This window comes from Styela clava, chromosome 15 (assembly GCF_964204865.1).
Source record: "Styela clava chromosome 15, kaStyClav1.hap1.2, whole genome shotgun sequence".
In the NCBI taxonomy this organism is placed as follows: domain Eukaryota; kingdom Metazoa; phylum Chordata; class Ascidiacea; order Stolidobranchia; family Styelidae; genus Styela; species Styela clava.
Window position 1 is genome coordinate 8177768 of NC_135264.1, and position 22377 is coordinate 8200144.

Below are 22377 nucleotides of genomic sequence, written 5' to 3' on the forward strand. Positions count from 1 at the left end.
GCGACGAAAAGCCTACGACACTCGGTATTCCCAGCCGGTCACCCATGCAAGTACTAACCGAGCCCGACATTGCTTAATTTCCGAGATCGAACGAGATCGGGTGCATTCAACGTGGTATGGTTGTAGGCGATAAAGTAGTAGTCTATTCGGCTATTTGTATTTTGCAGTTGTTAGAAAACAGAGCAAAAACGAATGAAACGGCGACGAAAAAAAAGTCTACGACACTCGGTATTCCCAGCCGGTCACCCATGCAAGTACTAACCGAGCACGACACTGCTTAACTTCCGAGATCGAACGAGATCGGGTGCATTCACCGTGGTAAGGTTGTAGGCGATAAAGTAGTAGTCTATTCGGCTATTTGTATTTCCCAGTTGTTAGAAAACAGAGCAAAATCGAATGAAACGGCGACCAAAAGCCTACAGTCTATTCGGCTATTTGTATTTCCCAGTTGTTAGAAAACAGAGCAAAATCGAATGAAACGGCGACGAAAAGCCTACGACACTCGGTATTCCCAGCCGGTCACCCATGCAAGTACTAACCAAGCCCGACATTGCTTAACTTCCGAGATCGAACAAGATCGGGTGCATTCAACGTGGTATGGTTGTAGGCGATAAAGTAGTAGTCTATTCGGCTATTTGTATTTCGCAATTGTTAGAAAACAGAGCAAAATCGAATGAAACGGCGACGAAAAGCCTACGACACTCGGTATTCCCAGCCGGTCACCCATGCAAGTACTAACCGAGCCCGACATTGCTTAACTTCCGAGATCGGGTGCATTCAACGTGGTATGGTTGTAGGCGGTAAAGTAGTAGTCTATTCGGCTATTTGTATTTCGCAGTTGTTGGAAAACAGAGCAAAATCGAATGAAACGGCGACGAAAAGCCTACGACACTCGGTATTCCCAGCCGGTCACCCATGCAAGTTCTAACCGAGCCCGACATTGCTTAACTTCCGAGATCGAACGAGATCGGGTGCATTCAACGTGGTATGGTTGTAGGCGATTAAACAGTAGTCTATTCGGCTATTTGTATTTCGCAGTTGTTGGAAAACAGAGCAAAATCGAACGAAACGGCGACGAAAAGCCTACGACACTCGGTATTCCAGCCAGTCACCCATGCAAGTACTAACCGAGCCCGACATTGCTTAACTTCCGAGATCGAACGAGATCGGGTGCATTCAACGTGGTATGGTTGTAGGCAATAAAGTAGTAGTCTATTCGGCTATTTGTATTTCGCAGTTGTTGGAAAACAGAGCAAAATCAAATGAAACGGCGACGAAAAGCCTACGATACTCGGTATTCCCAGCCGGTCACCCATGCAAGTACTAACCGAGCCCGACATTGCTTAACTTCCGAGATCGAACGAGATCGGGTGCATTCAACGTGGTATGGTTGTAGGCGATAAAGTAGTAGTCTATTCGGCTATTTGTATTTTGCAGTTGTTGGAAAACAGAGCAAAATCGAATGAAACGGCGACGAAAAGCCTACGACACTCGGTATTCCCAGCCGGTCACCCATGCAAGTACTAACCGAGCCCGACATTGCTTAACTTCCGAGATCGGGTGCATTCAACGTGGTATGGCTGTAGGCGGTAAAGTAGTAGTCTATTCGACTATTTGTATTTCGCAGTTGTTGGAAAACAGAGCAAAATCGAATGAAACGGCGACGAAAAGCCTACGACACTCGGTATTCCCAGCCGGTCACCCATGCAAGTACTAACCGAGCCCGACATTGCTTAACTTCCGAGATTGAACGAGATCGGGTGCATTCAACGTGGTATGGTTGTAGGCGATTAAACAGTAGTCTATTCGGCTATTTGTATTTTGCAGTTGTTGGAAAACAGAGCAAAATCGAACGAAACGGCGACGAAAAGCCTACGACACTCGGTATTCCAGCCAGTCACCCATGCAAGTACTAACCGAGCCCGACATTGCTTAACTTCCGAGATCGAACGAGATCGGGTGCATTCAACGTGGTATGGTTGTAGGCAATAAAGTAGTAGTCTATTCGGCTATTTGTATTTCGCAGTTGTTGGAAAACAGAGCAAAATCAAATGAAACGGCGACGAAAAGCCTACGATACTCGGTATTCCCAGCCGGTCACCCATGCAAGTACTAACCGAGCCCGACATTGCTTAACTTCCGAGATCGAACGAGATCGGGTGCATTCAACGTGGTATGGTTGTAGGCGATAAAGTAGTAGTCTATTCGGCTATTTGTATTTCGCAGTTGTTGGAAAACAGAGCAAAATCGAATGAAACGGCGACGAAAAGCCTACGACACTCGGTATTCCCAGCCAGTCACCCATGCAAGTACTAACCGAGCCCGACATTGCTTAACTTCCGAGATCGAACGAGATCGGGTGCATTCAACGTGGTATGGTTGTAGGCGATAAAGTAGTAGTCTTTTCGGCTATTTGTATTTCGCAGTTGTTGAAAAACAGAGCAAAATCGAATGAAACGGCGACGAAAAGCCTACGACACTCGGTATTCCCAGCCGGTCACCCATGCAAGTACTAACCGAGCCCGACATTGCTTAACTTCCGAGATCGAACGAGATCGGGTGCATTCAACGTGGTATGGTTGTAGGCGATAAAGTAGTAGTCTATTCGGCTATTTGTATTTCGCAGTTGTTGGAAAACAGAGCAAAATCGAATGAAACGGCGCGCAAAAAGCCTACGACACTCGGTATTCCCAGCCGGTCACCCATGCAAGTACTAACCGAGCCCGACATTGCTTAACTTCCGAGATCGAACGAGATCGGGTGCATTCAACGTGGTATGGTTGTAGGCGATAAAGTAGTAGTCTATTCGGCTATTTGTATTTCGCAGTTGTTGGAAAACAGAGCAAAATCGAATGAAACGGCGACGAAAAGCCTACGACACTCGGTATTCCCAGCCGGTCACCCATGCAAGTACTAACCGAGCCTGACATTGCTTAACTTCCGAGATCGAACGATAACGGGTGCATTCAACGTGGTATGGTTGTAGGCGATAAAGTAGTAGTCTATTCGGCTATTTGTATTTCGCAGTTGTTGGAAAACAGAGCAAAATCGAATGAAACGGCGACAAAAAGCCTACGACACTCGGTATTCCAAGCCGGTCACCCATGCAAGTACTAACCGAGCCCGACATTGCTTAACTTCCGAGATCGAGTGCATTCAACGTGGTATGGTTGTAGGCGATAAAGTAGTAGTCTATTCGGCTATTTGTATTTCGCAGTTGTTGGAAAATAGAGCAAAATCGAATGAAACGGCGACGAAAAGCCTACGACACTCGGTATTCCCAGCCGGTCACCCATGCAAGTACTAACCGAGCCCGACATTGCTTAATTTCCGAGATCGAACGAGATCGGGTGCATTCAACGTGGTATGGTTGTAGGCGATAAAGTAGTAGTCTATTCGGCTATTTGTATTTTGCAGTTGTTAGAAAACAGAGCAAAAACGAATGAAACGGCGACGAAAAAAAAGTCTACGACACTCGGTATTCCCAGCCGGTCACCCATGCAAGTACTAACCGAGCACGACACTGCTTAACTTCCGAGATCGAACGAGATCGGGTGCATTCACCGTGGTAAGGTTGTAGGCGATAAAGTAGTAGTCTATTCGGCTATTTGTATTTCCCAGTTGTTAGAAAACAGAGCAAAATCGAATGAAACGGCGACCAAAAGCCTACAGTCTATTCGGCTATTTGTATTTCCCAGTTGTTAGAAAACAGAGCAAAATCGAATGAAACGGCGACGAAAAGCCTACGACACTCGGTATTCCCAGCCGGTCACCCATGCAAGTACTAACCAAGCCCGACATTGCTTAACTTCCGAGATCGAACAAGATCGGGTGCATTCAACGTGGTATGGTTGTAGGCGATAAAGTAGTAGTCTATTCGGCTATTTGTATTTCGCAATTGTTAGAAAACAGAGCAAAATCGAATGAAACGGCGACGAAAAGCCTACGACACTCGGTATTCCCAGCCGGTCACCCATGCAAGTACTAACCGAGCCCGACATTGCTTAACTTCCGAGATCGGGTGCATTCAACGTGGTATGGTTGTAGGCGGTAAAGTAGTAGTCTATTCGGCTATTTGTATTTCGCAGTTGTTGGAAAACAGAGCAAAATCGAATGAAACGGCGACGAAAAGCCTACGACACTCGGTATTCCCATCCGGTCACCCATGCAAGTTCTAACCGAGCCCGACATTGCTTAACTTCCGAGATCGAACGAGATCGGGTGCATTCAACGTGGTATGGTTGTAGGCGATTAAACAGTAGTCTATTCGGCTATTTGTATTTCGCAGTTGTTGGAAAACAGAGCAAAATCGAACGAAACGGCGACGAAAAGCCTACGACACTCGGTATTCCAGCCAGTCACCCATGCAAGTACTAACCGAGCCCGACATTGCTTAACTTCCGAGATCGAACGAGATCGGGTGCATTCAACGTGGTATGGTTGTAGGCAATAAAGTAGTAGTCTATTCGGCTATTTGTATTTCGCAGTTGTTGGAAAACAGAGCAAAATCAAATGAAACGGCGACGAAAAGCCTACGATACTCGGTATTCCCAGCCGGTCACCCATGCAAGTACTAACCGAGCCCGACATTGCTTAACTTCCGAGATCGAACGAGATCGGGTGCATTCAACGTGGTATGGTTGTAGGCGATAAAGTAGTAGTCTATTCGGCTATTTGTATTTTGCAGTTGTTGGAAAACAGAGCAAAATCGAATGAAACGGCGACGAAAAGCCTACGACACTCGGTATTCCCAGCCGGTCACCCATGCAAGTACTAACCGAGCCCGACATTGCTTAACTTCCGAGATCGAACGAGATCGGGTGCATTCAACGTGGTATGGTTGTAGGCGATAAAGTAGTAGTCTATTCGGCTATTTGTATTTCGCAGTTGTTGGAAAACAGAGCAAAATCGAATGAAACGGCGACGAAAAGCCTACGACACTCGGTATTCCCAGCCGGTCACCCATGCAAGTACTAACCGAGCCCGACATTGCTTAACTTCCGAGATCGAACAAGATCGGGTGCATTCAACGTGGTATGGTTGTAGGCGATAAAGTAGTAGTCTATTCGGCTATTTGTATTTCGCAATTGTTAGAAAACAGAGAAAAATCGAATGAAACGGCGACGAAAAGCCTACGACACTCGGTATTCCCAGCCGGTCACCCATGCAAGTACTAACCGAGCCCGACATTGCTTAACTTCCGAGATCGGGTGCATTCAACGTGGTATGGTTGTAGGCGGTAAAGTAGTAGTCTATTCGGCTATTTGTATTTCGCAGTTGTTGGAAAACAGAGCAAAATCGAATGAAACGGCGACGAAAAGCCTACGACACTCGGTATTCCCAGCCGGTCACCCATGCAAGTACTAACCGGGCCCGACATTGCTTAACTTCCGAGATCGAACGAGATCGGGTGCATTCAACGTGGTATGGTTGTAGGCGATTAAACAGTAGTCTATTCGGCTATTTGTATTTCGCAGTTGTTGGAAAACAGAGCAAAATCGAACGAAACGGCGACGAAAAGCCTACGACACTCGGTATTCCAGCCAGTCACCCATGCAAGTACTAACCGAGCCCGACATTGCTTAACTTCCGAGATCGAACGAGATCGGGTGCATTCAACGTGGTATGGTTGTAGGCAATAAAGTAGTAGTCTATTCGGCTATTTGTATTTCGCAGTTGTTGGAAAACAGAGCAAAATCAAATGAAACGGCGACGAAAAGCCTACGACACTCGGTATTCCCAGCCGTCACCCATGCAAGTACTAACCGAGCCCGACATTGCTTAACTTCCGAGATCGAACGAGATCGGGTGCATTCAACGTGGTATGGTTGTAGGCGATAAAGTAGTAGTCTATTCGGCTATTTGTATTTCGCAGTTGTTGGAAAACAGAGCAAAATCGAATGAAACGGCGCGCAAAAAGCCTACGACACTCGGTATTCCCAGCCGGTCACCCATGCAAGTACTAACCGAGCCCGACATTGCTTAACTTCCGAGATCGAACGAGATCGGGTGCATTCAACGTGGTATGGTTGTAGGCGATAAAGTAGTAGTCTATTCGGCTATTTGTATTTCGCAGTTGTTGGAAAACAGAGCAAAATCGAATGAAACGGCGACGAAAAGCCTACGACACTCGGTATTCCCAGCTGGTCACCCATGCAAGTACTAACCGAGCCCGACATTGCTTAACTTCCGAGATCGAACGAGATCGGGTGCATTCAACGTGGTATGGTTGTAGGCAATAAAGTAGTAGTCTATTCGGCTATTTGTATTTCGCAGTTGTTGGAAAACAGAGCAAAATCGAATGAAACGGCGACGAAAAGCCTACGACACTCGGTATTCCCAGCCGGTCACTCATGCAAGTACTAACCGAGCCCGACATTGCTTAACTTCCGAGATCGAACGAGATCGGGTGCATTCAACGTGGTATGGTTGTAGGCGATTAAACAGTAGTCTATTCGGCTATTTGTATTTCGCAGTTGTTGGAAAACAGAGCAAAATCGAACGAAACGGCGACGAAAAGCCTACGACACTCGGTATTCCAGCCAGTCACCCATGCAAGTACTAACCGAGCCCGACATTGCTTAACTTCCGAGATCGAACGAGATCGGGTGCATTCAACGTGGTATGGTTGTAGGCAATAAAGTAGTAGTCTATTCGGCTATTTGTATTTCGCAGTTGTTGGAAAACAGAGCAAAATCAAATGAAACGGCGACGAAAAGCCTACGATACTCGGTATTCCTAGCCGGTCACCCATGCAAGTACTAACCGAGCCCGACATTGCTTAACTTCCGAGATCGAACGAGATCGGGTGCATTCAACGTGGTATGGTTGTAGGCGATAAAGTAGTAGTCTATTCGGCTATTTGTATTTCGCAGTTGTTGGAAAACAGAGCAAAATCGAATGAAACGGCGACTAAAAGCCTACGACACTCGGTATTCCCAGCCGGTCACCCATGCAAGTACTAACCGAGCCCGACATTGCTTAACTTCCGAGATCGAACGAGATCGGGTGCATTCAACGTGGTATGGTTGTAGGCGATAAAGTAGTAGTCTATTCGGCTATTTGTATTTCGCAGTTGTTGGAAAACAGAGCAAAATCGAATGAAACGGCGACGAAAAGCCTACGACACTCGGTATTCCCAGCCGGTCACCCATGCAAGTACTAACCGAGCCCGACATTGCTTAACTTCCGAGATCGAACAAGATCGGGTGCATTCAACGTGGTATGGTTGTAGGCGATAAAGTAGTAGTCTATTCGGCTATTTGTATTTCGCAATTGTTAGAAAACAGAGCAAAATCGAATGAAACGGCGACGAAAAGCCTACGACACTCGGTATTCCCAGCCGGTCACCCATGCAAGTACTAACCGAGCCCGACATTGCTTAACTTCCGAGATCGGGTGCATTCAACGTGGTATGGTTGTAGGCGGTAAAGTAGTAGTCTATTCGGCTATTTGTATTTCGCAGTTGTTGGAAAACAGAGCAAAATCGAATGAAACGGCGACGAAAAGCCTACGACACTCGGTATTCCCAGCCGGTCACCCATGCAAGTACTAACCGGGCCCGACATTGCTTAACTTCCGAGATCGAACGAGATCGGGTGCATTCAACGTGGTATGGTTGTAGGCGATTAAACAGTAGTCTATTCGGCTATTTGTATTTCGCAGTTGTTGGAAAACAGAGCAAAATCGAACGAAACGGCGACGAAAAGCCTACGACACTCGGTATTCCAGCCAGTCACCCATGCAAGTACTAACCGAGCCCGACATTGCTTAACTTCCGAGATCGAACGAGATCGGGTGCATTCAACGTGGTATGGTTGTAGGCAATAAAGTAGTAGTCTATTCGGCTATTTGTATTTCGCAGTTGTTGGAAAACAGAGCAAAATCAAATGAAACGGCGACGAAAAGCCTACGACACTCGGTATTCCCAGCCGTCACCCATGCAAGTACTAACCGAGCCCGACATTGCTTAACTTCCGAGATCGAACGAGATCGGGTGCATTCAACGTGGTATGGTTGTAGGCGATAAAGTAGTAGTCTATTCGGCTATTTGTATTTCGCAGTTGTTGGAAAACAGAGCAAAATCGAATGAAACGGCGCGCAAAAAGCCTACGACACTCGGTATTCCCAGCCGGTCACCCATGCAAGTACTAACCGAGCCCGACATTGCTTAACTTCCGAGATCGAACGAGATCGGGTGCATTCAACGTGGTATGGTTGTAGGCGATAAAGTAGTAGTCTATTCGGCTATTTGTATTTCGCAGTTGTTGGAAAACAGAGCAAAATCGAATGAAACGGCGACGAAAAGCCTACGACACTCGGTATTCCCAGCTGGTCACCCATGCAAGTACTAACCGAGCCCGACATTGCTTAACTTCCGAGATCGAACGAGATCGGGTGCATTCAACGTGGTATGGTTGTAGGCAATAAAGTAGTAGTCTATTCGGCTATTTGTATTTCGCAGTTGTTGGAAAACAGAGCAAAATCGAATGAAACGGCGACGAAAAGCCTACGACACTCGGTATTCCCAGCCGGTCACTCATGCAAGTACTAACCGAGCCCGACATTGCTTAACTTCCGAGATCGAACGAGATCGGGTGCATTCAACGTGGTATGGTTGTAGGCGATTAAACAGTAGTCTATTCGGCTATTTGTATTTCGCAGTTGTTGGAAAACAGAGCAAAATCGAACGAAACGGCGACGAAAAGCCTACGACACTCGGTATTCCAGCCAGTCACCCATGCAAGTACTAACCGAGCCCGACATTGCTTAACTTCCGAGATCGAACGAGATCGGGTGCATTCAACGTGGTATGGTTGTAGGCAATAAAGTAGTAGTCTATTCGGCTATTTGTATTTCGCAGTTGTTGGAAAACAGAGCAAAATCAAATGAAACGGCGACGAAAAGCCTACGATACTCGGTATTCCTAGCCGGTCACCCATGCAAGTACTAACCGAGCCCGACATTGCTTAACTTCCGAGATCGAACGAGATCGGGTGCATTCAACGTGGTATGGTTGTAGGCGATAAAGTAGTAGTCTATTCGGCTATTTGTATTTCGCAGTTGTTGGAAAACAGAGCAAAATCGAATGAAACGGCGACTAAAAGCCTACGACACTCGGTATTCCCAGCCGGTCACCCATGCAAGTACTAACCGAGCCTGACATTGCTTAACTTCCGAGATCGAACGATAACGGGTGCATTCAACGTGGTATGGTTGTAGGCGATAAAGTAGTAGTCTATTCGGCTATTTGTATTTCGCAGTTGTTGGAAAACAGAGCAAAATCGAATGAAACGGCGACAAAAAGCCTACGACACTCGGTATTCCAAGCCGGTCACCCATGCAAGTACTAACCGAGCCCGACATTGCTTAACTCCCGAGATCGAGTGCATTCAACGTGGTATGGTTGTAGGCGATAAAGTAGTAGTCTATTCGGCTATTTGTATTTCGCAGTTGTTGGAAAACAGAGCAAAATCAAATGAAACGGCGACGAAAAGCCTACGATACTCGGTATTCCTAGCCGGTCACCCATGCAAGTACTAACCGAGCCCGACATTGCTTAACTTCCGAGATCGAACGAGATCGGGTGCATTCAACGTGGTATGGTTGTAGGCGATAAAGTAGTAGACTATTCGGCTATTTGTATTTCGCAGTTGTTGGAAAACAGAGCAAAATCGAATGAAACGGCGACTAAAAGCCTACGACACTCGGTATTCCCAGCCGGTCACCCATGCAAGTACTAACCGAGCCTGACATTGCTTAACTTCCGAGATCGAACGATAACGGGTGCATTCAACGTGGTATGGTTGTAGGCGATAAAGTAGTAGTCTATTCGGCTATTTGTATTTCGCAGTTGTTGGAAAACAGAGCAAAATCAAATGAAACGGCGACGAAAAGCCTACGATACTCGGTATTCCTAGCCGGTCACCCATGCAAGTACTAACCGAGCCCGACATTGCTTAACTTCCGAGATCGAACGAGATCGGGTGCATTCAACGTGGTATGGTTGTAGGCGATAAAGTAGTAGTCTATTCGGCTATTTGTATTTCGCAGTTGTTGGAAAACAGAGCAAAATCGAATGAAACGGCGACTAAAAGCCTACGACACTCGGTATTCCCAGCCGGTCACCCATGCAAGTACTAACCGAGCCTGACATTGCTTAACTTCCGAGATCGAACGATAACGGGTGCATTCAACGTGGTATGGTTGTAGGCGATAAAGTAGTAGTCTATTCGGCTATTTGTATTTCGCAGTTGTTGGAAAACAGAGCAAAATCGAATGAAACGGCGACAAAAAGCCTACGACACTCGGTATTCCAAGCCGGTCACCCATGCAAGTACTAACCGAGCCCGACATTGCTTAACTCCCGAGATCGAGTGCATTCAACGTGGTATGGTTGTAGGCGATAAAGTAGTAGTCTATTCGGCTATTTGTATTTCGCAGTTGTTGGAAAACAGAGCAAAATCGAATGAAACGGCGACGAAAAGCCTACGACACTCGGTATTCCCAGCCGGTCACCCATGCAAGTACTAACCGAGCCCGACATTGCTTAACTTCCGAGATCGAACGAGATCGGGTGCATTCAACGTGGTATGGTTGTAGGCGATAAAGTAGTAGTCTATTCGGCTATTTGTATTTTGCAGTTGTTAGAAAACAGAGCAAAAACGAATGAAACGGCGACGAAAAAAAAGTCTACGACACTCGGTATTCCCAGCCGGTCACCCATGCAAGTACTAACCGAGCACGACACTGCTTAACTTCCGAGATCGAACGAGATCGCGTGCATTCACCGTGGTGTGGTTGTAGGCGATAAAGTAGTAGTCTATTCGGCTATTTGTATTTCCCAGTTGTTAGAAAACAGAGCAAAATCGAATGAAACGGCGACGAAAAGCCTACAGTCTATTCGGCTATTTGTATTTCCCAGTTGTTAGAAAACAGAGCAAAATCGAATGAAACGGCGACGAAAAGCCTACGACACTCGGTATTCCCAGCCGGTCACCCATGCAAGTACTAACCAAGCCCGACATTGCTTAACTTCCGAGATCGAACAAGATCGGGTGCATTCAACGTGGTATGGTTGTAGGCGATAAAGTAGTAGTCTAGTCGGCTATTTGTATTTCGCAATTGTTAGAAAACAGAGCAAAATCGAATGAAACGGCGACGAAAAGCCTACGACACTCGGTATTCCAAGCCGGTCACCCATGCAAGTACTAACCGAGCCCGACATTGCTTAACTTCCGAGATCGGGTGCATTGAACGTGGTATGGTTGTAGGCGGTAAAGTAGTAGTCTATTCGACTATTTGTATTTCGCAGTTGTTGGAAAACAGAGCAAAATCGAATGAAACGGCGACGAAAAGCCTACGACACTCGGTATTCCCAGCCGGTCACCCATGCAAGTACTAACCGAGCCCGACATTGCTTAACTTCCGAGATCGAACGAGATCGGGTGCATTCAACGTGGTATGGTTGTAGGCGATTAAACAGTAGTCTATTCGGCTATTTGTATTTCGCAGTTGTTGGAAAACGGAGCAAAATCGAACGAAACGGCGACGAAAAGCCTACAGTCTATTCGGCTATTTGTATTTCCCAGTTGTTGGAAAACAGAGCAAAATCGAATGAAACGGCGACGAAAAGCCTACGACACTCGGTATTCCCAGCCGGTCACCCATGCAAGTACTAACCGAGCCCGACATTGCTTAACTTCCGAGATCGAACGAGATCGGGTGCATTCAACGTGGTATGGTTGTAGGCGGTAAAGTAGTAGTCTATTCGGCTATTTGTATTTCGCAGTTGTTGGAAAACAGAGCAAAATCGAATGAAACGGCGACGAAAAGCCTACGACACTCGGTGTTCCCAGCCGGTCACCCATGCAAGTACTAACCGAGCCCGACATTGCTTAACTTCCGAGATCGAACGAGATCGGGTGCATTCAACGTGGTATGGTTGTAGGCGATAAAGTAATAGTCTATTCGGCTATTTGTATTTCGCAGTTGTTGGAAAACAGAGCAAAATCGAATGAAACGGCGACAAAAAGCCTACGACACTCGGTATTCCCAGCCGGTCACCCATGCAAGTACTAACCGAGCCCGACATTGCTTAACTTCCGAGATCGAGTGCATTCAACGTGGTATAGTTGTAGGCGATAAAGTAGTAGTCTATTCGGCTATTTGTATTTCGCAGTTGTTGGAAAACAGAGCAAAATCGAATGAAACGGCGACGAAAAGCCTACGACACTCGGTATTCCCAGCCGGTCACCCATGCAAGTACTAACCGAGCCCGACATTGCTCAACTTCCGAGATCGAACGAGATCGGGTGCATTCAACGTGGTATGGTTGTAGGCGATAAAGTAGTAGTCTATTCGGCTATTTGTATTTTGCAGTTGTTGGAAAACAGAGCAAAATCGAATGAAACGGCGACGAAAAGCCTACGACACTCGTTATTCCCAGCCGGTCACCCATGCAAGTACTAACCGAGCCCGATATTGCTTAACTTCCGAGATCGAACGATAACGGGTGCATTCAACGTGGTATGGTTGTAGGCGATAAAGTAGTAGTCTATTCGGCTATTTGTATTTCGCAGTTGTTGGAAAACAGAGCAAAATCGAATGAAACGGCGACAAAAAGCCTACGACACTCGGTATTCCCAGCCGGTCACCCATGCAAGTACTAACCGAGCCCGACATTGCTTAACTTCCGAGATCGAACGAGATCGGGTGCATTCAACGTGGTATGGTTGTAGGCGATAAAGTAGTAGTCTATTCGGCTATTTGTATTTCGCAGTTGTTGGAAAACAGAGCAAAATCGAATGAAACGGCGACAAATAGCCTACGACACTCGGTATTCCCAGCCGGTCACCCATGCAAGTACTAACCGAGCCCGACATTGCATAACTTCCGAGATCGAGTGCATTCAACGTGGTATGGTTGTAGGCGATAAAGTAGTAGTCTATTCGGCTATTTGTATTTCGCAGTTGTTGGAAAACAGAGCAAAATCTAATGAAACGGCGACGAAAAGCCTACGACTCTCGGTATTCCCAGCCGGTCACCCATGCAAGTACTAACCGAGCCCGACATTGCTTAACTTCCGAGATCGAACGAGATCGGGTGCATTCAACGTGGTATGGTTGTAGGCGATAAAGTAGTAGTCTATTCGGCTATTTGTATTTTGCAGTTGTTAGAAAACAGAGCAAAAACGAATGAAACGGCGACCAAAAAAAAGTCTACGACACTCGGTATTCCCAGCCGGTCACCCATGCAAGTACTAACCGAGCACGACACTGCTTAACTTCCGAGATCGAACGAGATCGGGTGCATTCACCGTGGTATGGTTGTAGGCGATAAAGTAGTAGTCTATTCGGCTATTTGTATTTCCCAGTTGTTAGAAAACAGAGCAAAATCGAATGAAACGGCGACGAAAAGCCTACAGTCTATTCGGCTATTTGTATTTCCCAGTTGTTAAAAAACAGAGCAAAATCGAATGAAACGGCGACGAAAAGCCTACGACACTCGGTATTCCCAGCCGGTAACCCATGCAAGTACTAACCAAGCCCGACATTGCTTAACTTCCGAGATCGAACAAGATCGGGTGCATTCAACGTGGTATGGTTGTAGGCGATAAAGTAGTAGTCTATTCGGCTATTTGTATTTCGCAATTGTTAGAAAACAGAGCAAAATCGAATGAAACGGCGACGAAAAGCCTACGACACTCGGTATTCCCAGCCGGTCACCCATGCAAGTACTAACCGAGCCCGACATTGCTTAACTTCCGAGATCGGGTGCATTCAACGTGGTATGGTTGTAGGCGGTAAAGTAGTAGTCTATTCGGCTATTTGTATTTCGCAGTTGTTGGAAAACAGAGCAAAATCGAATGAAACGGCGACGAAAAGCCTACGACACTCGGTATTCCCAGCCGGTCACCCATGCAAGTACTAACCGAGCCCGACATTGCTTAACTTCCGAGATCGAACGAGATCGGGTGCATTCAACGTGGTATGGTTGTAGGCGATTAAACAGTAGTCTATTCGGCTATTTGTATTTCGCAGTTGTTGGAAAACAGAGCAAAATCGAACGAAACGGCGACGAAAAGCCTACGACACTCGGTATTCCAGCCAGTCACCCATGCAAGTACTAACCGAGCCCGACATTGCTTAACTTCCGAGATCGAACGAGATCGGGTACATTCAACGTGGTATGGTTGTAGGCGATAAAGTAGTAGTCTATTCGGCTATTTGTATCTCGCAGTTGTTGGAAAACAGAGCAAAATCAAATGAAACGGCGACGAAAAGCCTACGACACTCGGTATTCCCAGCCGGTCACCCATGCAAGTACTAACCGAGCCCGACATTGCTTAACTTCCGAGATCGAACGAGATCGGGTGCATTCAACGTGGTATGGTTGTAGGCGATAAAGTAGTAGTCTATTCGGCTATTTGTATTTCGCAGTTGTTGCAAAACAGAGCAAAATCGAATGAAACGGCGACGAAAAGCCCACGACACTCGGTATTCCCAGCCGGTCACCCATGCAAGTACTAACCGAGCCCGACATTGCTTAACTTCCGAGATCGAACGAGATCGGGTGCATTCAACGTGGTATGGCTGTAGGCGATAAAGTACTAGTCTATTCGGCTATTTGTATTTCGCAGTTGTTGGAAAACAGAGCAAAATCGAATGAAACGGCGACGAAAAGCCTACGACACTCGGTATTCCCAGCCGGTCACCCATGCAAGTACTAACCGAGCCCGACATTGCTTAACTTCCGAGATCGAACGAGATCGGGTGCATTCAACGTGGTATGGTTGTAGGCGATAAAGTAGTAGTCTATTCGGCTATTTGTATTTCGCAGTTGTTGGAAAACAGAGCAAAATCGAATGAAACGGCGACGAAAAGCCTACGACACTCGGTATTCCCAGCCGGTCACCCATGCAAGTACTAACCGAGCCCGACATTGCTTAACTTCCGAGATCGAACGAGATCGGGTGCATTCAACGTGGTATGGTTGTAGGCGATAAAGTAGTAGTCTATTCGGCTATTTGTATTTCGCAGTTGTTGGAAAACAGAGCAAAATCGAATGAAACGGCGACGAAAAGCCTACGACACTCGGTATTCCCAGCCGGTCACCCATGCAAGTACTAACCGAGCCCGACATTGCTTAACTTCCGAGATCGAACGATAACGGGTGCATTCAACGTGGTATGGTTGTAGGCGATGAAGTAATAGTCTATTCGGCTATTTGTATTTCGCAGTTGTTGGAAAACAGAGCAAAATCGAATGAAACGGCGACAAAAAGCCTACGACACTCGGTATTCCCAGCCGGTCACCTATGCAAGTACTAACCGAGCCCGACATTGCTTAACTTCCGAGATCGAGTGCATTCAACGTGGTATAGTTGTAGGCGATAAAGTAGTAGTCTATTCGGCTATTTGTATTTCGCAGTTGTTGGAAAACAGAGCAAAATCGAATGAAACGGCGACGAAAAGCCTACGACACTCGGTATTCCCAGCCGGTCACCCATGCAAGTACTAACCGAGCCCGACATTGCTTAACTTCCGAGATCGAACGAGATCGGGTGCATTCAACGTGGTATGGTTGTAGGCGATAAAGTAGTAGTCTATTCGGCTATTTGTATTTCGCAGTTGTTGGAAAACAGAGCAAAATCGAATGAAACGGCGACGAAAAGCCTACGACACTCGGTATTCCCAGCCGGTCACCCATGCAAGTACTAACCGAGCCCGACATTGCTTAACTTCCGAGATCGAACGATAACGGGTGCATTCAACGTGGTATGGTTGTAGGCGATAAAGTAGTAGTCTATTCGGCTATTTGTATTTCGCAGTTGTTGGAAAACAGAGCAAAATCGAATGAAACGGCGACAAAAAGCCTACGACACTCGGTATTCCCAGCCGGTCACCCATGCAAGTACTAACCGAGCCCGACATTGCTTAACTTCCGTGATCGAACGAGATCGGGTGCATTCAACGTGGTATGGTTGTAGGCGATAAAGTAGTAGTCTATGCGGCTATTTGTATTTCGCAGTTGTTGGAAAACAGAGCAAAATCGAATGAAACGGCGACGAGAAGCCTACGACACTCGGTATTCCCAGCCGGTCACCCATGCAAGTACTAACCGAGCCCGACATTGCTTAACTTCCGAGATCGAACGATAACGGGTGCATTCAACGTGGTATGGTTGTAGGCGATAAAGTAGTAGTCTATTCGGCTATTTGTATTTCGCAGTTGTTGGAAAACAGAGCAAAATCGAATGAAACGGCGACAAAAAGCCTACGACACTCGGTATTCCCAGCCGGTCACCCATGCAAGTACTAACCGAGCCCGACATTGCTTAACTTCCGAGATCGAACGAGATCGGTTGCATTCAACGTGGTATGGTTGTAGGCGATAAAGTAGTAGTCTATTCGGCTATTTGTATTTCGCAGTTGTTGGAAAACAGAGCAAAATCGAATGAAACGGCGACAAAAAGCCTACGACACTCGGTATTCCCAGCCGGTCACCCATGCAAGTACTAACCGAGCCCGACATTGCTTAACTTCCGAGATCGAATGAGATCGGGTACATTCAACGTGGTATGGTTGTAGGCGATATAGTAGTAGTCTATTCGGCTATTTGTATTTTGCAGTTGTTAGAAAACAGAGCAAAAACGAATGAAACGGCGACGAAAAAAAAGTCTACGACACTCGGTATTCCCAGCCGGTCACCCATGCATGTACTAACCGAGCACAACACTGCTTAACTTCCAAGATCGAACGAGATCGGGTGCATTCACCGTGGTATGGTTGTAGGCGATAAAGTAGTAGTCTATTCGGCTATTTGTATTTCCCAGTTGTTAGAAAACAGAGCAAAATCGAATGAAACGGCGACGAAAAGCCTACAGTCTATTCGGCTATTTGTATTTCCCTGTTGTTAGAAAACAGAGCAAAATCGAATGAAACGGCGACGAAAAGCCTACGACACTCGGTATTCCCAGCCGGTCACCCATGCAAGTACTAACCAAGCCCGACATTGCTTAACTTCCGAGATCGAACAAGATCGGGTGCATTCAACGTGGTATGGTTGTAGGCGATAAAGTAGTAGTCTATTCGGCTATTTGTATTTCGCAATTGTTAGAAAACAGAGCAAAATCGAATGAAACGGCGACGAAAAGCCTACGACACTCGGTATTCCCAGCCGGTCACCCATGCAAGTACTAACCGAGCCCGACATTGCTTAACTTCCGAGATCGGGTGCATTCAACGTGGTATGGTTGTAGGCGGTAAAGTAGTAGTCTATTCGGCTATTTGTATTTCGCAGTTGTTGGAAAACAGAGCAAAATCGAATGAAACGGCGACGAAAATCCTACGACACTCGGTATTCCCAGCTGGTCACCCATGCAAGTACTAACCGAGCCCGACATTGCTTAACTTCCGAGATCGAACGAGATCGGGTGCATTCAACGTGGTATGGTTGTAGGCGATTAAACAGTAGTCTATTCGGCTATTTGTATTTCGCAGTTGTTGGAAAACAGAGCAAAATCGAACGAAACGGCGACGAAAAGCCTACGACACTCGGTATTCCAGCCAGTCACCCATGCAAGTACCAACCGAGCCCGACATTGCTTAACTTCCGAGATCGAACGAGATCGGGTACATTCAACGTGGTATGGTTGTAGGCGATAAAGTAGTAGTCTATTCGGCTATTTGTATCTCGCAGTTGTTGGAAAACAGAGCAAAATCAAATGAAACGGCGACGAGAAGCCTACGACACTCGGTATTCCCAGCCGGTCACCCATGCAAGTACTAACTGAGCCCGACATTGCTTAACTTCCGAGATCGAACGAGATCGGGTGCATTCAACGTGGTATGGTTGTAGGCGATAAAGCAGTAGTCTATTCGGCTATTTGTATTTCGCAGTTGCTGGAAAACAAAGCAAAATCGAATGAAACGGCGACGAAAAGCCTACGACACTCGGTATTCCCAGCCGGTCACCCATGCAAGTACTAACCGAGCCCGACATTGCTTAACTTCCGAGATCGAACGAGATCGGGTGCATTCAACGTGGTATGGTTGTAGGCGATAAAGTAGTAGTCTATTCGGCTATTTGTATTTTGCAGTTGTTTGAAAACAGAGCAAAATCGAATGAAACGGCGACGAAAAGCCTACGACACTCGGTATTCCCAGCCGGTCACCCATGCAAGTACTAACCGAGCCCGACATTGCTTAACTTCCGAGATCGAACGATAACGGGTGCATTCAACGTGGTATGGTTGTAGGCGATAAAGTAGTAGTCTATTCGGCTATTTGTATTTCGCAGTTGTTGGAAAACAGAGCAAAATCGAATGAAACGGCGACGAAAAGCCTACGACACTCGGTATTCCCAGCCGGTCACCCATGCAAGTACTAACCGAGCCCGACATTGCTTAACTTCCGAGATCGAACGATAACGGGTGCATTCAACGTGGTATGGTTGTAGGCGATAAAGTAGTAGTCTATTCGGCTATTTGTATTTCGCAGTTGTTGGAAAACAGAGCAAAATCGAATGAAACGGCGACAAAAAGCCTACGACACTCGGTATTCCCAGCCGGTCACCCATGCAAGTACTAACCGAGCCCGACATTGCTTAACTTCCGAGATCGAACGAGATCGGGTGCATTCAACGTGGTATGGTTGTAGGCGATAAAGTAGTAGTCTATGCGGCTATTTGTATTTCGCAGTTGTTGGAAAACAGAGCAAAATCGAATGAAACGGCGACGAGAAGCCTACGACACTCGGTATTCCCAGCCGGTCACCCATGCAAGTACTAACCGAGCCCGACATTGCTTAACTTCCGAGATCGAACGATAACGGGTGCATTCAACGTGGTATGGTTGTAGGCGATAAAGTAGTAGTCTATTCGGCTATTTGTATTTCGCAGTTGTTGGAAAACAGAGCAAAATCGAATGAAACGGCGACAAAAAGCCTACGACACTCGGTATTCCCAGCCGGTCACCCATGCAAGTACTAACCGAGCCCGATATTGCTTAACTTCCGAGATCGAACGAGATCGGTTGCATTCAACGTGGTATGGTTGTAGGCGATAAAGTAGTAGTCTATTCGGCTATTTGTATTTCGCAGTTGTTGGAAAACAGAGCAAAATCGAATGAAACGGCGACAAAAAGCCTACGACACTCGGTATTCCCAGCCGGTCACTCATGCAAGTACTAACCGAGCCCGACATTGCTTAACTTCCGAGATCGAGTGCATTCAACGTGGTATGGTTGTAGGCGATAAAGTAGTAGTCTATTCGGCTATTTGTATTTCGCAGTTGTTGGAAAACAGAGCAAAATCGAATGAAACGGCGACGAAAAGCCTACGACACTCGGTATTCCCAGCCGGTCACCCATGCAAGTACTAACCGAGCCCGACATTGCTTAACTTCCGAGATCGAACGAGATCGGGTGCATTCAACGTGGTATGGTTGTAGGCGATAAAGTAGTAGTCTATTCGGCTATTTGTATTTTGCAGTTGTTAGAAAACAGAGCAAAAACGAATGAAACGGCGACGAAAAAAAAGTCTACGACACTCGGTATTCCCAGCCGGTCACCCATGCATGTACTAACCGAGCACGACACTGCTTAACTTCCAAGATCGAACGAGATCGGGTGCATTCACCGTGGTATGGTTGTAGGCGATAAAGTAGTAGTCTATTCGGCTATTTGTATTTCCCAGTTGTTAGAAAACAGAGCAAAATCGAATGAAACGGCGACGAAAAGCCTACAGTCTATTCGGCTATTTGTATTTCCCAGTTGTTAGAAAACAGAGCAAAATCGAATGAAACGGCGACGAAAAGCCTACGACACTCGGTATTCCCAGCCGGTCACCCATGCAAGTACTAACCAAGCCCGACATTGCTTAACTTCCGAGATCGAACAAGATCGGGTGCATTCAACGTGGTATGGTTGTAGGCGATAAAGTAGTAGTCTATTCGGCTATTTGTATTTCGCAATTGTTAGAAAACAGAGCAAAATCGAATGAAACGGCGACGAAAAGCCTACGACACTCGGTATTCCCAGCCGGTCACCCATGCAAGTACTAACCGAGCCCGACATTGCTTAACTTCCGAGATCGGGTGCATTCAACGTGGTATGGTTGTAGGCGGTAAAGTAGTAGTCTATTCGGCTATTTGTATTTCGCAGTTGTTGGAAAACAGAGCAAAATCGAATGAAACGGCGACGAAAAGCCTACGACACTCGGTATTCCCAGCCGGTCACCCATGCAAGTACTAACCGAGCCCGACATTGCTTAACTTCCGAGATCGAACGAGATCGGGTGCATTCAACGTGGTATGGTTGTAGGCGATTAAACAGTAGTCTATTAGGGTATTTGTATTTCGCAGTTGTTGGAAAACAGAGCAAAATCGAACGAAACGGCGACAAAAAGCCTACGACACTCGGTATTCCAGCCAGTCACCCATGCAAGTACTAACCGAGCCCGACATTGCTTAACTTCCGAGATCGAACGAGATCGGGTACATTCAACGTGGTATGGTTGTAGGCGATGAAGTAGTAGTCTATTCGGCTATTTGTATCTCGCAGTTGTTGGAAAACAGAGCAAAATCAAATGAAACGGCGACGAAAAGCCTACGACACTCGGTATTCCCAGCCGGTCACCCATGCAAGTACTAACCGAGCCCGACATTGCTTAACTTCCGAGATCGAACGAGATCGGGTGCATTCAACGTGGTATGGTTGTAGGCGATAAAGTAGTAGTCTATTCGGCTATTTGTATTTCGCAGTTGTTGGTAAACAGAGCAAAATCGAATGAAACGGCGACGAAAAGCCTACGACACTCGGTATTCCCAGCCGGTCACCCATGCAAGTACTAACCGAGCCCGACATTGCTTAACTTCCGAGGTCGAACGAGATCGGGTGCATTCAACATGGTATGGTTGTAGGCGATGAAGTAATAGTCTATTCGGCTATTTGTATTTCGCAGTTGTTGGAAAACAGAGCAAAATCGAATGAAACGGCGACAAAAAGCCTACGACACTCGGTATTCCCAGCCGGTCACCCATGCAAGTACTAACCGAGCCCGACATTGCTTAACTTCCGAGATCGAGTGCATTCAACGTGGTATAGTTGTAGGCGATAAAGTAGTAGTCTATTCGGCTATTTGTATTTCGCAGTTGTTGGAAAACAGAGCAAAATCGAATGAAACGGCGACGAAAAGCCTACGACACTCGGTATTCCCAGCCGGTCACCCATGCAAGTACTAACCGAGCCCAACATTGCTTAACTTCCGAGATCGAACGAGATCGGGTGCATTCAACGTGGTATGGTTGTAGGCGATAAAGTAGTAGTCTATTCGGATATTTGTATTTTGCAGTTGTTGGAAAACAGAGCAAAATCGAATGAAACGGCGACGAAAAGCCTACGACACTCGGTATTCCCAGCCGGTCACCCATGCAAGTACTAACCGAGCCCGACATTGCTTAACTTCCGAGATCGAACGATAACGGGTGCATTCAACGTGGTATGGTTGTAGGCGATAAAGTAGTAGTCTATTCGGCTATTTGTATTTCGCAGTTGTTGGAAAACAGAGCAAAATCGAATGAAACGGCGACAAAAAGCCTACGACACTCGGTATTCCCAGCCGGTCACCCATGCAAGTACTAACCGAGCCCGACATTGCTTAACTTCCGAGATCAAACGAGATCGGGTGCATTCAACGTGGTATGGTTGTAGGCGATAAAGTAGTAGTCTATTCGGCTATTTGTATTTCGCAGTTGTTGGAAAACAGAGCAAAATCGAATTAAACGGCGACAAAAAGCCTACGACACTCGGTATTCCCAGCCGGTCACCCATGCAAGTACTAACCGAGCCCGACATTGCTTAACTTCCGAGATCGAACGAGATCGGGTGCATTCAACGTGGTATGGTTGTAGGCGATAAAGTAGTAGTCTATTCGGCTATTTGTATTTCGCAGTTGTTGGAAAACAGAGCAAAATCGAATGAAACGGCGAAGAAAAGCCTACGACACTCGGTATTCGCAGCCGGTCACCCATGCAAGTACTAACCGAGCCCGACATTGCTTAACTTCCGAGATCGAACGACATCGGGTGCATTCAACGTGGTATGGTTGTAGGCGATAAAGTAGTAGTCTATTCGGCTATTTGTATTTCGCAGTTGTTGGAAAACAGAGCAAAATCGAATGAAACGGCGACGAAAAGCCTACGACACTCGGTATTCCAAGCCGGTCACCCATGCAAGTACTAACCGAGCCCGACATTGCTTAACTTCCGAGATCGAACGAGATCGGGTGCATTCAACGTGGTATGGTTGTAGGCGATAAAGTAGTAGTCTATTCGGCTATTTGTATTTTGCAGTTGTTGGAAAACAGAGCAAAATCGAA

At 46.6% G+C, this 22377-nt stretch overlaps 64 non-coding genes and 46 pseudogenes across 64 annotated transcripts; all 110 read right to left on the reverse strand.

Annotated features, from left to right (window-relative positions):
• Window positions 1-9: 9 nt before the first annotated feature.
• Window positions 10-128, reverse strand: LOC144416010 (5S ribosomal RNA). Its single transcript, XR_013471904.1, has one exon. It is a non-coding gene; the product is annotated as a 5S ribosomal RNA (ribosomal RNA).
• An 85-nt stretch (window positions 129-213) lies between these two features.
• Window positions 214-332, reverse strand: LOC144412121 (5S ribosomal RNA; annotated as a pseudogene).
• A 158-nt stretch (window positions 333-490) lies between these two features.
• Window positions 491-609, reverse strand: LOC144415555 (5S ribosomal RNA). Its single transcript, XR_013471447.1, has one exon. It is a non-coding gene; the product is annotated as a 5S ribosomal RNA (ribosomal RNA).
• An 81-nt stretch (window positions 610-690) lies between these two features.
• Window positions 691-799, reverse strand: LOC144411992 (5S ribosomal RNA; annotated as a pseudogene).
• An 81-nt stretch (window positions 800-880) lies between these two features.
• LOC144417018 (5S ribosomal RNA) lies at window positions 881-999 on the reverse strand. The gene has a single exon (XR_013472910.1). It is a non-coding gene; the product is annotated as a 5S ribosomal RNA (ribosomal RNA).
• An 81-nt stretch (window positions 1000-1080) lies between these two features.
• LOC144417761 (5S ribosomal RNA) lies at window positions 1081-1198 on the reverse strand (annotated as a pseudogene).
• Window positions 1199-1279: 81 nt separating this feature from the next.
• On the reverse strand, window positions 1280-1398 carry LOC144415090 (5S ribosomal RNA). Its single transcript, XR_013470982.1, has one exon. It is a non-coding gene; the product is annotated as a 5S ribosomal RNA (ribosomal RNA).
• Window positions 1399-1479: 81 nt separating this feature from the next.
• Window positions 1480-1588, reverse strand: LOC144412248 (5S ribosomal RNA; annotated as a pseudogene).
• Window positions 1589-1669: 81 nt separating this feature from the next.
• On the reverse strand, window positions 1670-1788 carry LOC144416292 (5S ribosomal RNA). The gene has a single exon (XR_013472185.1). It is a non-coding gene; the product is annotated as a 5S ribosomal RNA (ribosomal RNA).
• An 81-nt stretch (window positions 1789-1869) lies between these two features.
• Window positions 1870-1987, reverse strand: LOC144417762 (5S ribosomal RNA; annotated as a pseudogene).
• An 81-nt stretch (window positions 1988-2068) lies between these two features.
• On the reverse strand, window positions 2069-2187 carry LOC144415091 (5S ribosomal RNA). The gene has a single exon (XR_013470983.1). It is a non-coding gene; the product is annotated as a 5S ribosomal RNA (ribosomal RNA).
• Window positions 2188-2268: 81 nt separating this feature from the next.
• LOC144415389 (5S ribosomal RNA) lies at window positions 2269-2387 on the reverse strand. Its single transcript, XR_013471281.1, has one exon. It is a non-coding gene; the product is annotated as a 5S ribosomal RNA (ribosomal RNA).
• Window positions 2388-2468: 81 nt separating this feature from the next.
• LOC144414077 (5S ribosomal RNA) lies at window positions 2469-2587 on the reverse strand. Its single transcript, XR_013469968.1, has one exon. It is a non-coding gene; the product is annotated as a 5S ribosomal RNA (ribosomal RNA).
• Window positions 2588-2669: 82 nt separating this feature from the next.
• On the reverse strand, window positions 2670-2788 carry LOC144414078 (5S ribosomal RNA). The gene has a single exon (XR_013469969.1). It is a non-coding gene; the product is annotated as a 5S ribosomal RNA (ribosomal RNA).
• Window positions 2789-2869: 81 nt separating this feature from the next.
• Window positions 2870-2988, reverse strand: LOC144412107 (5S ribosomal RNA; annotated as a pseudogene).
• An 81-nt stretch (window positions 2989-3069) lies between these two features.
• Window positions 3070-3178, reverse strand: LOC144412791 (5S ribosomal RNA; annotated as a pseudogene).
• An 81-nt stretch (window positions 3179-3259) lies between these two features.
• LOC144416011 (5S ribosomal RNA) lies at window positions 3260-3378 on the reverse strand. Its single transcript, XR_013471905.1, has one exon. It is a non-coding gene; the product is annotated as a 5S ribosomal RNA (ribosomal RNA).
• An 85-nt stretch (window positions 3379-3463) lies between these two features.
• LOC144412123 (5S ribosomal RNA) lies at window positions 3464-3582 on the reverse strand (annotated as a pseudogene).
• Window positions 3583-3740: 158 nt separating this feature from the next.
• LOC144415556 (5S ribosomal RNA) lies at window positions 3741-3859 on the reverse strand. The gene has a single exon (XR_013471448.1). It is a non-coding gene; the product is annotated as a 5S ribosomal RNA (ribosomal RNA).
• An 81-nt stretch (window positions 3860-3940) lies between these two features.
• LOC144411993 (5S ribosomal RNA) lies at window positions 3941-4049 on the reverse strand (annotated as a pseudogene).
• An 81-nt stretch (window positions 4050-4130) lies between these two features.
• LOC144417195 (5S ribosomal RNA) lies at window positions 4131-4249 on the reverse strand. Its single transcript, XR_013473088.1, has one exon. It is a non-coding gene; the product is annotated as a 5S ribosomal RNA (ribosomal RNA).
• Window positions 4250-4330: 81 nt separating this feature from the next.
• On the reverse strand, window positions 4331-4448 carry LOC144417763 (5S ribosomal RNA; annotated as a pseudogene).
• An 81-nt stretch (window positions 4449-4529) lies between these two features.
• On the reverse strand, window positions 4530-4648 carry LOC144415093 (5S ribosomal RNA). Its single transcript, XR_013470985.1, has one exon. It is a non-coding gene; the product is annotated as a 5S ribosomal RNA (ribosomal RNA).
• Window positions 4649-4729: 81 nt separating this feature from the next.
• Window positions 4730-4848, reverse strand: LOC144414079 (5S ribosomal RNA). Its single transcript, XR_013469970.1, has one exon. It is a non-coding gene; the product is annotated as a 5S ribosomal RNA (ribosomal RNA).
• Window positions 4849-4929: 81 nt separating this feature from the next.
• On the reverse strand, window positions 4930-5048 carry LOC144415834 (5S ribosomal RNA). The gene has a single exon (XR_013471728.1). It is a non-coding gene; the product is annotated as a 5S ribosomal RNA (ribosomal RNA).
• An 81-nt stretch (window positions 5049-5129) lies between these two features.
• On the reverse strand, window positions 5130-5238 carry LOC144411994 (5S ribosomal RNA; annotated as a pseudogene).
• An 81-nt stretch (window positions 5239-5319) lies between these two features.
• LOC144415699 (5S ribosomal RNA) lies at window positions 5320-5438 on the reverse strand. Its single transcript, XR_013471592.1, has one exon. It is a non-coding gene; the product is annotated as a 5S ribosomal RNA (ribosomal RNA).
• Window positions 5439-5519: 81 nt separating this feature from the next.
• LOC144417764 (5S ribosomal RNA) lies at window positions 5520-5637 on the reverse strand (annotated as a pseudogene).
• An 81-nt stretch (window positions 5638-5718) lies between these two features.
• LOC144417416 (5S ribosomal RNA) lies at window positions 5719-5836 on the reverse strand. The gene has a single exon (XR_013473309.1). It is a non-coding gene; the product is annotated as a 5S ribosomal RNA (ribosomal RNA).
• An 82-nt stretch (window positions 5837-5918) lies between these two features.
• Window positions 5919-6037, reverse strand: LOC144414080 (5S ribosomal RNA). Its single transcript, XR_013469971.1, has one exon. It is a non-coding gene; the product is annotated as a 5S ribosomal RNA (ribosomal RNA).
• An 81-nt stretch (window positions 6038-6118) lies between these two features.
• On the reverse strand, window positions 6119-6237 carry LOC144415236 (5S ribosomal RNA). The gene has a single exon (XR_013471128.1). It is a non-coding gene; the product is annotated as a 5S ribosomal RNA (ribosomal RNA).
• Window positions 6238-6318: 81 nt separating this feature from the next.
• LOC144416280 (5S ribosomal RNA) lies at window positions 6319-6437 on the reverse strand. The gene has a single exon (XR_013472173.1). It is a non-coding gene; the product is annotated as a 5S ribosomal RNA (ribosomal RNA).
• An 81-nt stretch (window positions 6438-6518) lies between these two features.
• LOC144417765 (5S ribosomal RNA) lies at window positions 6519-6636 on the reverse strand (annotated as a pseudogene).
• Window positions 6637-6717: 81 nt separating this feature from the next.
• LOC144416373 (5S ribosomal RNA) lies at window positions 6718-6836 on the reverse strand. The gene has a single exon (XR_013472266.1). It is a non-coding gene; the product is annotated as a 5S ribosomal RNA (ribosomal RNA).
• Window positions 6837-6917: 81 nt separating this feature from the next.
• On the reverse strand, window positions 6918-7036 carry LOC144414081 (5S ribosomal RNA). The gene has a single exon (XR_013469972.1). It is a non-coding gene; the product is annotated as a 5S ribosomal RNA (ribosomal RNA).
• An 81-nt stretch (window positions 7037-7117) lies between these two features.
• On the reverse strand, window positions 7118-7236 carry LOC144415835 (5S ribosomal RNA). The gene has a single exon (XR_013471729.1). It is a non-coding gene; the product is annotated as a 5S ribosomal RNA (ribosomal RNA).
• An 81-nt stretch (window positions 7237-7317) lies between these two features.
• Window positions 7318-7426, reverse strand: LOC144411995 (5S ribosomal RNA; annotated as a pseudogene).
• Window positions 7427-7507: 81 nt separating this feature from the next.
• Window positions 7508-7626, reverse strand: LOC144415700 (5S ribosomal RNA). Its single transcript, XR_013471593.1, has one exon. It is a non-coding gene; the product is annotated as a 5S ribosomal RNA (ribosomal RNA).
• Window positions 7627-7707: 81 nt separating this feature from the next.
• On the reverse strand, window positions 7708-7825 carry LOC144417766 (5S ribosomal RNA; annotated as a pseudogene).
• Window positions 7826-7906: 81 nt separating this feature from the next.
• On the reverse strand, window positions 7907-8024 carry LOC144417417 (5S ribosomal RNA). The gene has a single exon (XR_013473310.1). It is a non-coding gene; the product is annotated as a 5S ribosomal RNA (ribosomal RNA).
• Window positions 8025-8106: 82 nt separating this feature from the next.
• LOC144414082 (5S ribosomal RNA) lies at window positions 8107-8225 on the reverse strand. Its single transcript, XR_013469973.1, has one exon. It is a non-coding gene; the product is annotated as a 5S ribosomal RNA (ribosomal RNA).
• Window positions 8226-8306: 81 nt separating this feature from the next.
• Window positions 8307-8425, reverse strand: LOC144415248 (5S ribosomal RNA). Its single transcript, XR_013471140.1, has one exon. It is a non-coding gene; the product is annotated as a 5S ribosomal RNA (ribosomal RNA).
• Window positions 8426-8506: 81 nt separating this feature from the next.
• LOC144416281 (5S ribosomal RNA) lies at window positions 8507-8625 on the reverse strand. Its single transcript, XR_013472174.1, has one exon. It is a non-coding gene; the product is annotated as a 5S ribosomal RNA (ribosomal RNA).
• Window positions 8626-8706: 81 nt separating this feature from the next.
• LOC144417767 (5S ribosomal RNA) lies at window positions 8707-8824 on the reverse strand (annotated as a pseudogene).
• An 81-nt stretch (window positions 8825-8905) lies between these two features.
• Window positions 8906-9024, reverse strand: LOC144416374 (5S ribosomal RNA). Its single transcript, XR_013472267.1, has one exon. It is a non-coding gene; the product is annotated as a 5S ribosomal RNA (ribosomal RNA).
• Window positions 9025-9105: 81 nt separating this feature from the next.
• Window positions 9106-9224, reverse strand: LOC144412108 (5S ribosomal RNA; annotated as a pseudogene).
• Window positions 9225-9305: 81 nt separating this feature from the next.
• LOC144412981 (5S ribosomal RNA) lies at window positions 9306-9414 on the reverse strand (annotated as a pseudogene).
• Window positions 9415-9495: 81 nt separating this feature from the next.
• Window positions 9496-9614, reverse strand: LOC144416376 (5S ribosomal RNA). Its single transcript, XR_013472269.1, has one exon. It is a non-coding gene; the product is annotated as a 5S ribosomal RNA (ribosomal RNA).
• An 81-nt stretch (window positions 9615-9695) lies between these two features.
• On the reverse strand, window positions 9696-9814 carry LOC144412109 (5S ribosomal RNA; annotated as a pseudogene).
• Window positions 9815-9895: 81 nt separating this feature from the next.
• Window positions 9896-10014, reverse strand: LOC144416377 (5S ribosomal RNA). Its single transcript, XR_013472270.1, has one exon. It is a non-coding gene; the product is annotated as a 5S ribosomal RNA (ribosomal RNA).
• Window positions 10015-10095: 81 nt separating this feature from the next.
• Window positions 10096-10214, reverse strand: LOC144412110 (5S ribosomal RNA; annotated as a pseudogene).
• An 81-nt stretch (window positions 10215-10295) lies between these two features.
• Window positions 10296-10404, reverse strand: LOC144412983 (5S ribosomal RNA; annotated as a pseudogene).
• An 81-nt stretch (window positions 10405-10485) lies between these two features.
• On the reverse strand, window positions 10486-10604 carry LOC144414083 (5S ribosomal RNA). The gene has a single exon (XR_013469974.1). It is a non-coding gene; the product is annotated as a 5S ribosomal RNA (ribosomal RNA).
• Window positions 10605-10689: 85 nt separating this feature from the next.
• On the reverse strand, window positions 10690-10808 carry LOC144412541 (5S ribosomal RNA; annotated as a pseudogene).
• Window positions 10809-10966: 158 nt separating this feature from the next.
• On the reverse strand, window positions 10967-11085 carry LOC144415557 (5S ribosomal RNA). The gene has a single exon (XR_013471449.1). It is a non-coding gene; the product is annotated as a 5S ribosomal RNA (ribosomal RNA).
• Window positions 11086-11166: 81 nt separating this feature from the next.
• On the reverse strand, window positions 11167-11275 carry LOC144412919 (5S ribosomal RNA; annotated as a pseudogene).
• Window positions 11276-11356: 81 nt separating this feature from the next.
• Window positions 11357-11475, reverse strand: LOC144414086 (5S ribosomal RNA). The gene has a single exon (XR_013469976.1). It is a non-coding gene; the product is annotated as a 5S ribosomal RNA (ribosomal RNA).
• A 158-nt stretch (window positions 11476-11633) lies between these two features.
• LOC144414087 (5S ribosomal RNA) lies at window positions 11634-11752 on the reverse strand. The gene has a single exon (XR_013469977.1). It is a non-coding gene; the product is annotated as a 5S ribosomal RNA (ribosomal RNA).
• Window positions 11753-11833: 81 nt separating this feature from the next.
• LOC144414433 (5S ribosomal RNA) lies at window positions 11834-11952 on the reverse strand. The gene has a single exon (XR_013470323.1). It is a non-coding gene; the product is annotated as a 5S ribosomal RNA (ribosomal RNA).
• An 81-nt stretch (window positions 11953-12033) lies between these two features.
• On the reverse strand, window positions 12034-12142 carry LOC144412628 (5S ribosomal RNA; annotated as a pseudogene).
• Window positions 12143-12223: 81 nt separating this feature from the next.
• LOC144416238 (5S ribosomal RNA) lies at window positions 12224-12342 on the reverse strand. The gene has a single exon (XR_013472131.1). It is a non-coding gene; the product is annotated as a 5S ribosomal RNA (ribosomal RNA).
• An 81-nt stretch (window positions 12343-12423) lies between these two features.
• Window positions 12424-12542, reverse strand: LOC144412453 (5S ribosomal RNA; annotated as a pseudogene).
• Window positions 12543-12623: 81 nt separating this feature from the next.
• Window positions 12624-12742, reverse strand: LOC144414088 (5S ribosomal RNA). The gene has a single exon (XR_013469978.1). It is a non-coding gene; the product is annotated as a 5S ribosomal RNA (ribosomal RNA).
• An 81-nt stretch (window positions 12743-12823) lies between these two features.
• On the reverse strand, window positions 12824-12932 carry LOC144412944 (5S ribosomal RNA; annotated as a pseudogene).
• Window positions 12933-13013: 81 nt separating this feature from the next.
• Window positions 13014-13132, reverse strand: LOC144415183 (5S ribosomal RNA). Its single transcript, XR_013471075.1, has one exon. It is a non-coding gene; the product is annotated as a 5S ribosomal RNA (ribosomal RNA).
• An 85-nt stretch (window positions 13133-13217) lies between these two features.
• Window positions 13218-13336, reverse strand: LOC144418182 (5S ribosomal RNA; annotated as a pseudogene).
• Window positions 13337-13494: 158 nt separating this feature from the next.
• Window positions 13495-13613, reverse strand: LOC144416582 (5S ribosomal RNA). Its single transcript, XR_013472475.1, has one exon. It is a non-coding gene; the product is annotated as a 5S ribosomal RNA (ribosomal RNA).
• An 81-nt stretch (window positions 13614-13694) lies between these two features.
• LOC144411996 (5S ribosomal RNA) lies at window positions 13695-13803 on the reverse strand (annotated as a pseudogene).
• Window positions 13804-13884: 81 nt separating this feature from the next.
• On the reverse strand, window positions 13885-14003 carry LOC144414089 (5S ribosomal RNA). Its single transcript, XR_013469979.1, has one exon. It is a non-coding gene; the product is annotated as a 5S ribosomal RNA (ribosomal RNA).
• Window positions 14004-14084: 81 nt separating this feature from the next.
• Window positions 14085-14202, reverse strand: LOC144418171 (5S ribosomal RNA; annotated as a pseudogene).
• An 81-nt stretch (window positions 14203-14283) lies between these two features.
• LOC144414090 (5S ribosomal RNA) lies at window positions 14284-14402 on the reverse strand. The gene has a single exon (XR_013469980.1). It is a non-coding gene; the product is annotated as a 5S ribosomal RNA (ribosomal RNA).
• An 81-nt stretch (window positions 14403-14483) lies between these two features.
• Window positions 14484-14602, reverse strand: LOC144415628 (5S ribosomal RNA). The gene has a single exon (XR_013471520.1). It is a non-coding gene; the product is annotated as a 5S ribosomal RNA (ribosomal RNA).
• An 81-nt stretch (window positions 14603-14683) lies between these two features.
• Window positions 14684-14802, reverse strand: LOC144414091 (5S ribosomal RNA). The gene has a single exon (XR_013469982.1). It is a non-coding gene; the product is annotated as a 5S ribosomal RNA (ribosomal RNA).
• An 81-nt stretch (window positions 14803-14883) lies between these two features.
• LOC144414092 (5S ribosomal RNA) lies at window positions 14884-15002 on the reverse strand. The gene has a single exon (XR_013469983.1). It is a non-coding gene; the product is annotated as a 5S ribosomal RNA (ribosomal RNA).
• Window positions 15003-15083: 81 nt separating this feature from the next.
• On the reverse strand, window positions 15084-15202 carry LOC144417935 (5S ribosomal RNA; annotated as a pseudogene).
• Window positions 15203-15283: 81 nt separating this feature from the next.
• LOC144412979 (5S ribosomal RNA) lies at window positions 15284-15392 on the reverse strand (annotated as a pseudogene).
• An 81-nt stretch (window positions 15393-15473) lies between these two features.
• On the reverse strand, window positions 15474-15592 carry LOC144414093 (5S ribosomal RNA). The gene has a single exon (XR_013469984.1). It is a non-coding gene; the product is annotated as a 5S ribosomal RNA (ribosomal RNA).
• Window positions 15593-15673: 81 nt separating this feature from the next.
• LOC144417936 (5S ribosomal RNA) lies at window positions 15674-15792 on the reverse strand (annotated as a pseudogene).
• Window positions 15793-15873: 81 nt separating this feature from the next.
• On the reverse strand, window positions 15874-15992 carry LOC144416645 (5S ribosomal RNA). Its single transcript, XR_013472538.1, has one exon. It is a non-coding gene; the product is annotated as a 5S ribosomal RNA (ribosomal RNA).
• An 81-nt stretch (window positions 15993-16073) lies between these two features.
• On the reverse strand, window positions 16074-16192 carry LOC144417937 (5S ribosomal RNA; annotated as a pseudogene).
• An 81-nt stretch (window positions 16193-16273) lies between these two features.
• Window positions 16274-16392, reverse strand: LOC144415927 (5S ribosomal RNA). Its single transcript, XR_013471821.1, has one exon. It is a non-coding gene; the product is annotated as a 5S ribosomal RNA (ribosomal RNA).
• Window positions 16393-16473: 81 nt separating this feature from the next.
• On the reverse strand, window positions 16474-16592 carry LOC144414524 (5S ribosomal RNA). The gene has a single exon (XR_013470414.1). It is a non-coding gene; the product is annotated as a 5S ribosomal RNA (ribosomal RNA).
• An 85-nt stretch (window positions 16593-16677) lies between these two features.
• LOC144412547 (5S ribosomal RNA) lies at window positions 16678-16796 on the reverse strand (annotated as a pseudogene).
• Window positions 16797-16954: 158 nt separating this feature from the next.
• LOC144415558 (5S ribosomal RNA) lies at window positions 16955-17073 on the reverse strand. The gene has a single exon (XR_013471450.1). It is a non-coding gene; the product is annotated as a 5S ribosomal RNA (ribosomal RNA).
• An 81-nt stretch (window positions 17074-17154) lies between these two features.
• Window positions 17155-17263, reverse strand: LOC144411997 (5S ribosomal RNA; annotated as a pseudogene).
• An 81-nt stretch (window positions 17264-17344) lies between these two features.
• On the reverse strand, window positions 17345-17463 carry LOC144415428 (5S ribosomal RNA). Its single transcript, XR_013471320.1, has one exon. It is a non-coding gene; the product is annotated as a 5S ribosomal RNA (ribosomal RNA).
• Window positions 17464-17544: 81 nt separating this feature from the next.
• LOC144411935 (5S ribosomal RNA) lies at window positions 17545-17662 on the reverse strand (annotated as a pseudogene).
• Window positions 17663-17743: 81 nt separating this feature from the next.
• On the reverse strand, window positions 17744-17862 carry LOC144415811 (5S ribosomal RNA). The gene has a single exon (XR_013471705.1). It is a non-coding gene; the product is annotated as a 5S ribosomal RNA (ribosomal RNA).
• An 81-nt stretch (window positions 17863-17943) lies between these two features.
• On the reverse strand, window positions 17944-18062 carry LOC144414094 (5S ribosomal RNA). Its single transcript, XR_013469985.1, has one exon. It is a non-coding gene; the product is annotated as a 5S ribosomal RNA (ribosomal RNA).
• Window positions 18063-18143: 81 nt separating this feature from the next.
• LOC144417938 (5S ribosomal RNA) lies at window positions 18144-18262 on the reverse strand (annotated as a pseudogene).
• An 81-nt stretch (window positions 18263-18343) lies between these two features.
• On the reverse strand, window positions 18344-18462 carry LOC144417940 (5S ribosomal RNA; annotated as a pseudogene).
• Window positions 18463-18543: 81 nt separating this feature from the next.
• LOC144414095 (5S ribosomal RNA) lies at window positions 18544-18662 on the reverse strand. The gene has a single exon (XR_013469986.1). It is a non-coding gene; the product is annotated as a 5S ribosomal RNA (ribosomal RNA).
• Window positions 18663-18743: 81 nt separating this feature from the next.
• Window positions 18744-18862, reverse strand: LOC144417941 (5S ribosomal RNA; annotated as a pseudogene).
• An 81-nt stretch (window positions 18863-18943) lies between these two features.
• Window positions 18944-19062, reverse strand: LOC144417335 (5S ribosomal RNA). Its single transcript, XR_013473229.1, has one exon. It is a non-coding gene; the product is annotated as a 5S ribosomal RNA (ribosomal RNA).
• An 81-nt stretch (window positions 19063-19143) lies between these two features.
• Window positions 19144-19252, reverse strand: LOC144412943 (5S ribosomal RNA; annotated as a pseudogene).
• Window positions 19253-19333: 81 nt separating this feature from the next.
• On the reverse strand, window positions 19334-19452 carry LOC144414097 (5S ribosomal RNA). The gene has a single exon (XR_013469988.1). It is a non-coding gene; the product is annotated as a 5S ribosomal RNA (ribosomal RNA).
• An 85-nt stretch (window positions 19453-19537) lies between these two features.
• On the reverse strand, window positions 19538-19656 carry LOC144412700 (5S ribosomal RNA; annotated as a pseudogene).
• A 158-nt stretch (window positions 19657-19814) lies between these two features.
• LOC144415560 (5S ribosomal RNA) lies at window positions 19815-19933 on the reverse strand. Its single transcript, XR_013471452.1, has one exon. It is a non-coding gene; the product is annotated as a 5S ribosomal RNA (ribosomal RNA).
• An 81-nt stretch (window positions 19934-20014) lies between these two features.
• Window positions 20015-20123, reverse strand: LOC144411998 (5S ribosomal RNA; annotated as a pseudogene).
• An 81-nt stretch (window positions 20124-20204) lies between these two features.
• LOC144414098 (5S ribosomal RNA) lies at window positions 20205-20323 on the reverse strand. Its single transcript, XR_013469989.1, has one exon. It is a non-coding gene; the product is annotated as a 5S ribosomal RNA (ribosomal RNA).
• Window positions 20324-20404: 81 nt separating this feature from the next.
• On the reverse strand, window positions 20405-20522 carry LOC144418172 (5S ribosomal RNA; annotated as a pseudogene).
• An 81-nt stretch (window positions 20523-20603) lies between these two features.
• LOC144414099 (5S ribosomal RNA) lies at window positions 20604-20722 on the reverse strand. Its single transcript, XR_013469990.1, has one exon. It is a non-coding gene; the product is annotated as a 5S ribosomal RNA (ribosomal RNA).
• Window positions 20723-20803: 81 nt separating this feature from the next.
• Window positions 20804-20922, reverse strand: LOC144415616 (5S ribosomal RNA). The gene has a single exon (XR_013471508.1). It is a non-coding gene; the product is annotated as a 5S ribosomal RNA (ribosomal RNA).
• An 81-nt stretch (window positions 20923-21003) lies between these two features.
• Window positions 21004-21112, reverse strand: LOC144412629 (5S ribosomal RNA; annotated as a pseudogene).
• An 81-nt stretch (window positions 21113-21193) lies between these two features.
• LOC144413984 (5S ribosomal RNA) lies at window positions 21194-21312 on the reverse strand. The gene has a single exon (XR_013469874.1). It is a non-coding gene; the product is annotated as a 5S ribosomal RNA (ribosomal RNA).
• Window positions 21313-21393: 81 nt separating this feature from the next.
• LOC144417942 (5S ribosomal RNA) lies at window positions 21394-21512 on the reverse strand (annotated as a pseudogene).
• An 81-nt stretch (window positions 21513-21593) lies between these two features.
• Window positions 21594-21712, reverse strand: LOC144414485 (5S ribosomal RNA). The gene has a single exon (XR_013470375.1). It is a non-coding gene; the product is annotated as a 5S ribosomal RNA (ribosomal RNA).
• Window positions 21713-21793: 81 nt separating this feature from the next.
• LOC144414100 (5S ribosomal RNA) lies at window positions 21794-21912 on the reverse strand. Its single transcript, XR_013469991.1, has one exon. It is a non-coding gene; the product is annotated as a 5S ribosomal RNA (ribosomal RNA).
• Window positions 21913-21993: 81 nt separating this feature from the next.
• On the reverse strand, window positions 21994-22112 carry LOC144417643 (5S ribosomal RNA; annotated as a pseudogene).
• Window positions 22113-22193: 81 nt separating this feature from the next.
• Window positions 22194-22312, reverse strand: LOC144415171 (5S ribosomal RNA). The gene has a single exon (XR_013471063.1). It is a non-coding gene; the product is annotated as a 5S ribosomal RNA (ribosomal RNA).
• Between the last annotated feature and the right edge of the window lie 65 nt (window positions 22313-22377).